The following is an 11,918-nucleotide window of genomic DNA, read 5'->3' on the forward strand; positions in this document are numbered from 1 at the left end:
CACAAACAAAAGACGAACCAACACTGAACACAGGACGAGACAAGACTAATTTTCATTTCATTTCAAACCTTTATTTATACAGATAAATCCCATTGAGATCATTGATCTCTTTTTCAAGGGAGACCTGCTCAAGTAGTTCCACATGAAACATAAAAACATAAATAGAACAACAAAAGGACATCATACAGCATCATTTACAAAATTATCCACATGAACAGGTACCAACAGCTTCCGATTGAGTAGCATCCAACCAAGCTTTAAAAACATTTAGTGGCACCAGATTGTTCAATTTTCATTTAATTTGGAGACTATTCCAAGACAGAGGAGCTGCATCTAAAAGCTGTCTTCCCTATGACAGTCCTAGCAGTTGGCACATTTAATAAAACCACAGCATTCGATCTCAGGCAGTAGCCACTTACAATTTTCCGTGAGATCAGGGAGCAGATATAAGATGGAAGTTTCCCTAACGTGAACTGAACGTACTGTATTTCCGCTAGATGAACATAATTGAGAACGCGTTCATTCTCAGCGCTGTATAAAGGCGTTCACAAGTGCGTTCATTCTCAGCACTGTATTATAACGGCATTCAAAAGTGTGCCAGATTTCATATTCCTTTCAGCCGAAAACCCAGTTAAAACACACCGTAAACAGGCTTCAAAATAATGCGGAAAACCACCCAATCTGGCAACAGCAAGCTGCCTGTGACGTGTACGCGCCTGTCACCCCTGGCTGTCGCACTTAAATATACGTCATCAGACTCCTCACAACAAACAATGTGGAACCGCGGAACCGGCGAGCATTGAATGAATGGATGAATTAGTATGGACGAAGCCGAGAGCAGCTGCAGCAGCACTCGCTCAGAGTCAGACTATACGGCGTCGGCGTATGAGCATTTAAAAGAGTTTTACGTTAAAGTCAGTACTGACTCAGACGGAAAACATCAAACGTTTGCCTGTAAACTGTGTCCGCCCGGTTTGAAAAAGCAAGTCCGTACATCGACGACGTCGACAGCAAACCTTAAACGGCACATTGAGAATAAGCCCACGACTAGCCTTTCACGGTATGTGCGAGTGGCGAATAAAAAAGAGAGCCAAAACAGATCCACTACAACCCAAATCCCATTAACATCGTACAGGCAGGGCCGCCTTAATGCGCGGGCTGACCTGGACTGAAGCCCAGGGGCCTACGGAGATCGGGGGCCTATCATGAGCCAATAAAAAAATAAAAAGTTTTATTTCGGATGTTTTTTTTACATTTTAAATAAACAAAGTCTTGGCTTTCAGAATATGAAACTTTTATTTCCAAAATCACACGATAAATACATTTTTAAAGCTTGTAAAGGGAAGATGACAGCTCTCACCCGCCACTCTGCTGTTCCAAAGCGCCGTCTCCGCTGAAATTATTAATGCAAAGCGTATAGTAATCATAGATAACACGACAGGGTCCGTTAAAGTTTGTTTTCATCTGTTTTCAAATAAAGTCTTTCAGAATATTAAACTTGTTTCGGCAAATTCATATGATAAATACAACTTGTAGCTTGTGACGGCATAATTACAAGCGGAGAACGGAGTAACTTGACGTCACAGCAGGCATAACAACAGCCGGTGTTTCTCGTGAGGGTTTTCCCTGGGAAACAAACATAATACACACAAATGCAAAAATACACAAACAAACACACACACACACACACACACACACACACACACACACACACACACACACACACACACACACACACACACACACACACACACACACACACACACACACACACACACACCACACACACACACACACACACACACACACACACTCACACACACACACACACACACACACACACACACACACACACACACACACACACACACACACACACACACACACACACACACACACACACACACACACACACTCACACACACCTGTGAGCTTCCAGTAATCCAAACGAAAATATCTTCCCTCCGTAGTATTTTGATCATTTGCTCCGCTAATCAATCAGATCGATGGATTCCAGAGATGACTCCGAAACAGTCAGTGGGCACCACTTCACAGCCAATAAGAATGAGAATATGTTTCACATGTGACTTATTCCAATTGCGAGTGATTCAGTGACAGATGAAGGTTGTTTAGGAGAAAATGTCGGAGAAGAAAAAGTTTGAGAGTGGCGCTCGGAAAAGGAAATTGTTGAGGCAAAAGGAGTTTCGAGACAAACAGCTATTACAAAAAATGCCGAAGCTTACAGGTTACTTTAAACCTGTAGGCCAGGATGAGGAGGAAGGACAGATGAGTTTTGTACCGAGCGCCAGCGGTGCCGGCCGCGGGGCCTCGGAGCCAAGTAGGCCGTCTGGTTCTGATAGCGATGGAGTAGCGGGAGAGGAAAAACAGACAGGAGCGACATTATCTGTTGGAGGAGATGAGAGGACGACGAGGACTCGCTACGTGAAGGGGAGCCAACGGCAACCGGACAGATACACGAGGGAGGCCCAATACGTCACTCATCTGGAGGAGAGGACCAGGCGCGCAGAGCAGAGTGGAGAAGTTAGAATATCACCTCCATCTTCAGAGCAATCTGACTATTATAACATTAGAGTTAAGAAAGCACTTAAATATCTGCCACAACATCAGTAACCGGATCAAAGTAACAGAACAGTCCGCGGCATATCACTTCATGATGTATCACATATCTCCTTATCTGAGTCAGCTGAGCCGTATCCGTGCAGCACTCTCAGCGTCACAGACTGGTAAGTATTATTTTAAGCAACACATTAAGTTGAGGAAACACTCGAGTCAAATGTAATTAAAGTCAGATGGTGTGTTAGACGGGCCGTGATATCATGAACCTGTTGATGGACGCATTCAAACACTTGTTCTGTTCCAGCTGTGTTCACCTATTCCTGTATTCTGTGGCTTTGATCCTGATCAAGTGTTTAAGTCATGTTTAAAGTTTAACTTCTTCATATGTCTAATATTAAAGTTCACTTTTCATTCAGGAAGTATGACGCTGCGCTGTCAGTACGCTTCTCCATGTCTGTGATTGGTCGAATGCTCCAAATACCACTCCTTTCATGTGAACGCGCACCTAACTAGATAGGACACGGCTGGCTGAGCGATCCACTTGATAACCAGCGTCGTAGAACAGAGAGCGAGAGCGCGTATGTTTTGGATTAGGCCAACCGGCTAACTCAAACATATCCAGGTCAGGTTGAACCAGCTTCGTAGTACAGGCCTCAGGTTTGCTTTGGCGGGACAATGCTTCACATGATGCCAGAAAGGAAACAAGATAAAATAGAATGACTAAAATCCTATAAAAAAGAGGTGTATTAATCCAATGCTGCATTGATTTGGAGTCACATTGTGGTATAGTTACATATATTGGTAAAATGATCAATCAAGAAATCACAGCGCTGGCTCAGTGAACTATAGAAACTAAGCTTTCTTTAAATAGCCTTTCCACAAGCTTCCTGTTGGTTGTTTTACAGAATACCTTGTGGCAGTGACTCTTTCTTGAGAACTCAACCAGCTCTCTTTTAATATAGATCTATAACATCTGTCATTAACTGTGTTGTGGTGCGGTCCCAGCATTGGATGGGTTAATGTGTGTGTTTGAGTCAGTCGGTATGTTCTTCTTTTAACACCAGATGGAGCTGTGTACTCACTTGTTCTCATGATGTCCAGAACATAAAACTGATGACTCTTAAGGAACTAGTTTGGCAGTACATTACATACCATGACATTTATCTATGAACATTTGTAATGTCTTATAGGTTTTTTCGATGACGTTAAGAGTGACTTCCAACAAGTATTGAAGATGAATCCAGATTTTGAAGATGCCAAAGTGAGCCTGAAACAGACACTTCTGGACCAGCAGCACAAGATAGACAGGGGATACTGACAACTCCATAAACTATAGAATATACCTTTTTATAAATCCTGAAATCTGTTGGCTTGAAGAAACAATCTGTCAAGTTTTGTCAAATTATTTACAATAATGTACAGCTATCGTATAGAAAGCTGGAATTGTATTTGATCCGAACATGAACCCTTTGATTAAAGATATCAGAATGAAGATGAACCTTAAAGTAAACACAAACCACATACAACATAACCTACACAAGGAACAGAAACAATGAAAATAAAGCATTCAGTTTGAACCTATGAAAGCAAGTAGAAATCCCACAGGGACATTTTGATATGGTTTTTGTTAAGCAGAGCATTGAGTATTCCTTCTTCTTCACTGACTCAACACTCTTCCAGTTGGAACATATTGTTATGGCCTCATACATGAACATATATCATTTCATAATTGAACAGAGCACAAAAATCAACCCGGGTGAAACGATAGGCTCGGGTTTTACTGTCTGTAATGAATGTTAGAGCATCCTTAGTGGCTTGAGAATATATACAAACAATAATCAAGTGTTAGATTACAGTCATTATAAGGAGGCTCAAAGAAAAAGTCAAAAGCACATGTGATTTTAAGGAAAAGTTTAATTTATTATTAACTGTGGATTATTGTGTTGCTTCTTCAAATATAAAAAAGTAATATAAATCAAATACAAATCTACTTTTGCTGAACAATAAACACTTTTTTTACACTAAAAATGTGTGTTTTTCCTTTCCATACATGTGTGTGTGTGTGCGTGTGTGTGTGTGTCTCTCTCTCTGTGTGTGTTTGTGTGTGTGTGTGTGTGTGTGTGTGTCTCTCTGTGTGTGTGTGTGTGTGTGTGTGTGTGTGTGTGTGTCTCTGTGTGTCTCTCTGTGTGTGTGTGTGTGTGTGTGTGTGTGTGTGTGTGTGTATGTATGTGTGTGTGTGTGTGTGTGCGTGTGTGTGTGTGTGTGTGTAATCCTTAACAAGCCTCACCTGTGCTTTGTCGTTAAGTGGAATATAAAGCAGCTGCTGATGTCTCAGTTAATCATCCAGTCCCCTTCCTTTTAGACTTGTGTTTTTGTTGGAAGGTGTGCTGGACATTGCCAAGCTCTGATACTGACTGTATTCTTTTTGGTTTTACTGCAACATGCTGAGGCTTGGGAGCATGTAAGTTACATTTCTTGTAGATTTCTTTCTATGTGTGTACTTAATTGTCTCTAAATGATGTGTTTTATGTGTTCCAGTTTGTTATGGATGGCTGCGGATGGCTGCAGCTATCATCTTGTGTCAAGCCAGGCCTAATGTGAAGCTGAATTCGCTGTCAAGTAAGCTTCAATTCTCATTAAGTCATTTTACACAGCATATTAAGTCGGTTTACATTCTCCTCACAAGCCTTTTCTTTTAACAGGCAGTGGGTTAAGGTCTGACTGTGCCGCAAATGTAATGAGACTGTCGTTGGACAAGGCTTTAGCAGTGGGAAACCAGCTTGAGGTGGAGGCTATCAGTAAGTATTAACTGCTAATAATGCAGCTGATTGGTTCATCACTGAGGAAAGGGGTCCCTGACAAAGCTTATTGTCCCTCCTCAGATGGCACCAAGCACATTTTGCTAACACCTAGCATGGCTGCTCAGTGTGGATACAGCATGGAGTCTGACCCATGGGGTAACACCAGAATCTACACCTCCCTCATGGGCTGCTTTGTGGACAACAAGGTTTGTTTGAGCTAAAGTGGTTTAACAGCATTCAATGTAATTTTCTAACAAGTGTAGCTGTGCTAATTCTGTCTCAAGTGACTGAATTAATGGCTCAACAAACAAACCCCTTACCGTTAAAAGACCCAAAGTACATTTCCCTTTTTGTTTGGTACATCCCTAAAATATTAGCACTGCTCCACTCACAACTGTATTCCTCAATGAATCTACTGGGTACTTTCTGGACTTGTTTGTTACATTCACAAATATCCTTTAGACTTCAAATGTGTCCCTGAAGGCAAGGATATTACATGTTCAATGACAAAGAAGCTGGAACCAAAGAATATTGGGGAGTTTCACTTAATTTAGTTTTTTTTATATTTATAGGATGATGCTACATTTAATGTTGGCTTGAGACTCCAGATGTACGGCGAGAATCCATTAGACGTGGTCAGTCATGACGTGTCTCAGACTTGCAGCTACACTCGCTGGGCCTCCAGGGAGATCCTCTGCGACAGGAACTACATGGAAGTAGGTCATCTTTACATTGATGAGTCCACCATCTTGTGTGTATGGAAACGAATGCTAAAACCACCATTTTCTGTTTTAGGTTTCGCACCACATGGCTGACCTCGATGCTGAAGCTAAGGGTCAGACTCGGGATGGTAAAGACGAGAAGCTCAACGCCAAGCTTGAAGTATGTTGAATGAAACCGTTCAAATACATTACTGACCTCCTGCTAAACTATGAACCATCCAGATCTCTCAGGTCTTCAGGGACTGGTCAGCTTTCTGTCCCCAGAGACAGAACTAAACATGGAGAAGCAGCGTTCAGTTATTATGCTCCAAATATCTGGAACAAACTCCCAGAAACCTGCAGGTCCGCTGCAACTCTGACTACTTTTAAATCCAGGCTGAAGACTTTTCTTTTTGTCGCTGCTTTTATTTGAACTATTCATATCTTAAACTGCACTGTAACTTTTATCCATGTACTTTTTCTTGTAATGTTTAATTGAACTATTTATATTTTAGACTGCACTGTAACTTTTATCCATGTATTTTTTTCTTAATGTTTATTTGATTAGCTTTTCTTTTTTAATGCTTAATGTCTTTCATTTTTTTTTGTAAAGCACTTTGAATTGCCTTGCGTTGAAAAGACTCCACAGACTTCCACATCGTCTTCGAGATCCCAGTGGGCTCGCCTGATGGTTACTACAAGGTTGGGGAAATCTCTAGATTAGAAATGCAAGAGTCACTAGTGCATTTGCATGTTTTATTGAAATATCATGAATTATTGCAGAGCCATGCCCCAGATTACCAGTACCACATCACCTACTTTGTGGAGCCCATGCTCGAGGTACTGTGGAGGGAAGATGACACCCAAGATGATACCAGATACAAGGTTTTGTTCCCCATCATGACCCCTCTGATGCCTCAATCTCCCCAAATCCAGGATGGTAAGTCACATTTTCTAGTAGGTATGAAAAAAATTACATTTGAACTCGCGCTTGCTCGGATATATCCTAAAGACTTCTAAACCCATTAAATAAAGTCTTCAGTTTTTGCAAAATGGTGTTTGGATGGGATTTGAAGCCAAGTACAAAATCTACTTTTGCTTACAAAGGGCACTTTTTTTGTTTTTTTAAATGGCACTCAATCAACTACTCAATGTTTCTCTATCGATGTTGAGGCTGGTTTAGAAGTTGTAAACCTGCCACTTTCTGTTCCTCAGACACTGTCCCAGAGACTCGGGTGTTCAGCGTTCTCTTGGGAACCTTCCTCCATGACGTTGAGCTGAGGAACATCACCTTCTCCACCGGGGTCCTCACTGTTGAGGAGAGCAATGCCAAAGGCTTCACAGTCCAGGAACACAGCTTGGCTAATGGCTCCAAGAGCTTCTCTCTTCAAGTGTCCTTTGATGCCGATGTTGTCTTAAAACATGTATGACATTATAGATTCAAAATATCACTTTGTACCAGCATATTTTCAGTGTTGCTGAGCTTTTATTTCATTTGTTGCAGAATCCCGAGCGCTTGGTTACATCCTACTTCCTCCCTTTGATCTTTGGGTTGATCGTCCTGCCTGAAGAAACTCCTTTTGGTCTCCCGGTCGACCTGCAGGCCTCTCTGCAGGATATTGGTGAGATCATATTGAATTTGCTTTTGACAATATCTTCATACAAATTGTGTTTTCTAAAATTAAATAAAACGCATTGGAGTAAAAGCTACACAATCAAATGGATAATGCCTCTTTTGCTGCTCTAGTGCTACCCATCATGGCTGGCACCTGTGACCAGAACCAGTTTCACATCAGCGTGAAGTTCGGGAGTCACGGCTCTAATTTCAAGGTCATCGTTGGACCTCGAGAGCTGACTGCTGAGATGGCTGAAGACTACAATTTCTATGAGAACGGCACACACCTCAGCCTCATTCTGCCATACACTGCCAAGGACGCTGTTTTCGAGGTATGTCAAAACTACAAAATCCCACCATAGTAATGTTAATTTCGTTGACTAAAACATGACGAGATATGTTCGTCAACGACCTTTTTTTCCATGACGAAAACGAGACGATGACGAGACGGCACCGACGGCAGTAAACAATAACTGTAACGAAATCATCATGCAATATCGTTGACGAAAAGTGACGAGACGAAAATGTAGTTTACTAAATAAAAACTATTCCAAAATCTCTCTTTACTTTCGTTGACGAAAAATGAGGAGACACAATATTATCAAAGAAAACGTTGCATCTCTGATAGTCAGTTTTTCTCCCAGCAGTTCCATTTCCGGTGCTGCGGCAGAGCAGTGCCTGTGGGGCGTGCGGCGGTACATTTGAATTACACCGGGCAGCGGCACATTGTTAACGTGAAAGACTCGGTCTAACTCATGGTCTAACTAACCTTATTTAACAGAAAATAAAATGGCAACAACAGGGCTTGGGAGCAGTGGTCGCACTCGCGTTAACCGAATACCCCCCCCCCCCCCGTCAGCGCGAGTGAGTGATAAATTGTGCACTCGACGGGTAATAATGGATTATGACGGAAATGTTATAATCCTGTCCGTCAAAATGACTGACAACGAAAAAGTCTAAAGCCACCACTGCTTGGGAGAAAGAAACTATGTGATATTTGGGCCCATTTTCGCTACAATGAGGCGGAGAAAAAAAGTGAATGCATTGTTTCATCAGAAGGTAAGCAATGTGGCCATAACACAGCTGGTAAAAACACCACAAACCTGAGGAGATACTCTCTGCAAAGCTGCTCAATCATTCAACCTGTGTTTTTCATCAAATGAGGATAAGATAATCTTATTTATATATACTAAAATGACAAATTATTGGTTTTCGCTAGACTAGTTTGACTGAAATGTTCTATATAATCTGATGACTAAAAAAGACTCAACAGTTTTCATTGACAAAAGGTAGACTAAAATAATTAGTTTTCTTTGACTAAAATAAGATTAAAATGCTCAGACTTTTAGTCGACTAAAACTTGGCTAAATAAAAACGGGATGAAGGACTAAATATGACTAAAACTAAAAAGAAAATTTAACACGGGACTAAGACTAAAACTAAATAAAAAAAATAGCTGACGAAATTAACACTACACCATAGATCTTCTTCATTGGCTAACTTTACTTTCTCTTCCACAGCTGCTCACTGCAGAATCAGTCAGATCCAGAATTGACCTGCTTCTGTTGGTTCGTGCAAACGACTGGGTGCTTGCTGATCTCTATCTGGCGTGCTACTTCCCCTTGAAAGCAACAGGTAAGATGGAACATGTAAGTGTATTTGCTGCTTTAATTGATGGATGTGTGTTGCTTTACACTGCCTGCTTCTTCCTCCAGAGTGCCACCCCAATGGCACAATGACCGCTGTGGCTGTGAAGGTTGAATCGACTCGTAATCTGAAGCCAAGTCAGCTGACGCTAAAGGACCAGTCCTGCACACCACAGTTCAGCGACGATCGCGTTGCATATTTCTCCTTCAGTGTGGATACCTGTGGAACCACCAGAACGGTGAGTGTGAATCACATTTAAATATCAAAAGGGTTTTTTGTCAAATGTTAATGCGCGTTTGTTGTTAAATAGTTTGACAATTACATGATGTATGAAAATGAGATCCGCCTGTCTTACAACAACGCCAAAGGAGCAGCCAACACATAACCAGTTGATCCTGATTACAGGTAAAATATTTGATCATGTCTAATTGGAGATGAACACCTTCAATATATGCATTTATATATTATTTTTTTCCCCTAATAGGCAAACCATTTCCTGCTTCTATGTGGTCAATGAGAGTCAGACTGTTGCCTTCAGCGCTAAACCAAGAACCTATGAGTCCGCTGCAGAGATCGGCACCGGGCAGCTGATGGTGCAGATGAGGCTTTCCCAAGGCATGGTGGAACGTTACAACATCTTGTTCATGCATACAAAACACTGTTTGCAGGTCTCCTTTGAAAAAGAGCCCTATGATCTCAAGGGACCGATCTGATTAAATAAAGGTTTGAAATGAAACTGTAAATGTCCAGGCCTCCTGTCTCTAACGGGACTCTTCTCCTGCAGTTCCATCCTACGAGCTCTTCTACCAAGCAGAGGATTATCCAGTGGTGAAATATCTGCAGCAGCCTCTGTATTTTGAGGTGGAGCTGATGCATTCTACCGACCCACACATGGAACTCATTGCTGAGAACTGTTGGGCCACCCTTTATGAAGATAGGACATCTCTGCCAAGCTGGGACATCATTGTGGACAGGTAATGTTGTGTAAAACTAACTACTCTCCATTTGTTTAACTGCTGCTTTATTTTAACTTTGGAATTCCTTCACTAGCTGTGAGAATCACAATGACAGCTATGCAACCATTTTCCATCCCGTTGTGAGTGACTCCAGAGTTTTAGTCCCGTCCCACATCAAGCGCTTCTCTGTAAAGATGTTCACTTTCACTAAAGATGACGAGGTTCTGAAAGACCAGGTAAGACTTGTAAATCCAAATCTGGAGTCTTTTGGCCACTGCTGCATGTAGCCACGTGTAATAAATCATCCTGTCTGTCCACAGATCTATGTCCACTGTGATGCAGTGATTTGTGACGCAAGCAGCCAGGCAGATGGTTCCTGCAGAGGCCAGTGTGTGCATCCTCCAGGTCAGAGCTACTCAAGACCTGCAGGTGTAAAAAAGGGTAAGTGACCGCGTCTGAACAAATGTCGTCGTTCTGGATGTGCAGTTGGTAATCTTTACTTGTTTTGCAGAGCGAAGAAGCACCGACTCAACACGCCAAAGGCAGATCTCCTCTGGGGCAATTATTCTGTCTGACCTTTGAATATTTTCTACAAGTGTTTTAGTTTTGTCATTTGCACCTTATGCAATTTTGTTCATTGTTTTGTTTGTTACCAGGGGAACAGTTTTATCAATGAATGTACTGTACTGCCTTTTATATTGATGGATGACAATAACCACTCGTGTATTTTAAAAAAAATTAACGAGTTTATAAAAAAAAAATAGCCACATTTATTTATATAGTCGCTTTTATCAATGTGTTGCATCTTCTGTGGTCAATTGTAAGTGACATATTAATAAAAGCAGGGACTGTGTCACCCAGTACCTTCATAACTCCAAGAAAATGCAGAGAAGCATCAACATATGTAGAAATGATATCCTATATAGTCAAGATGATAAGTTGATTTAGGCACTAAATGAAAGACGTTCTGAAGTTTTTATTGCCCCGCCTACTTGAGACGCACTAAAACATGATTGGGCAACGAACTTTAACAGAATTCACAGCCAATGGCGCAAGACAACCCTAAAATACTTGAAAATGCTCACTCGGAGTTTAAAAACTATAACTTCAAATGGTCAGAACAACTGTATACAAAGTGTATCTCTTCTTACTTACAGTCCAGGTACTCTTTGTTCAACTTTTGGCAATGTCTGTAGGCTACTAGCGTTGCAAATTATTCTGCTACCCGTCAAAATCTGTGTCCCCGGTTAAAGTTAACGTCCATTGTGTTCTGTCACTTTGTCATTTCATTACATGTATTGTTTTAGAGACTTTCAACGCTGTCATATTTCCAAAGGGATTGTAAAGCCAGTCATTTGGCCACTGCTTACAACAACCGCGGACCGAACCGAGGTTCTGGTGGTGTGCATGAAGGGGTTTAGTCCGAGTGAGGAGTGTTGGAGGATGTGTAAGGCAGAGGAGGGTAAATAAAAAGTTAGTGTGAACCTCCAGCAGGGCAGGTGGTGCTGTGAAGAAGGCCGAATATGGATGCCGATGGGCGGACGATAAAGCACCGCAAAATACACCCCCCTTTAAGGTTAAGGGTGTGATCATCTAGGTTTAGTCCGTGGGGGAGTGCTTA

The 11,918-nt window shown here is 41.6% G+C and overlaps 1 pseudogene; it reads left to right on the plus strand.

Moving 5' to 3' along the window:
* The first annotated feature begins 6,727 nt into the window (after window positions 1-6,727).
* LOC117454155 (zona pellucida sperm-binding protein 2-like) lies at window positions 6,728-11,158 on the plus strand (annotated as a pseudogene).
* The last annotated feature ends 760 nt before the right edge of the window (window positions 11,159-11,918 follow it).

This window comes from Pseudochaenichthys georgianus, chromosome 1 (genome assembly GCF_902827115.2).
Source record: "Pseudochaenichthys georgianus chromosome 1, fPseGeo1.2, whole genome shotgun sequence".
Classification (NCBI taxonomy): domain Eukaryota; kingdom Metazoa; phylum Chordata; class Actinopteri; order Perciformes; family Channichthyidae; genus Pseudochaenichthys; species Pseudochaenichthys georgianus.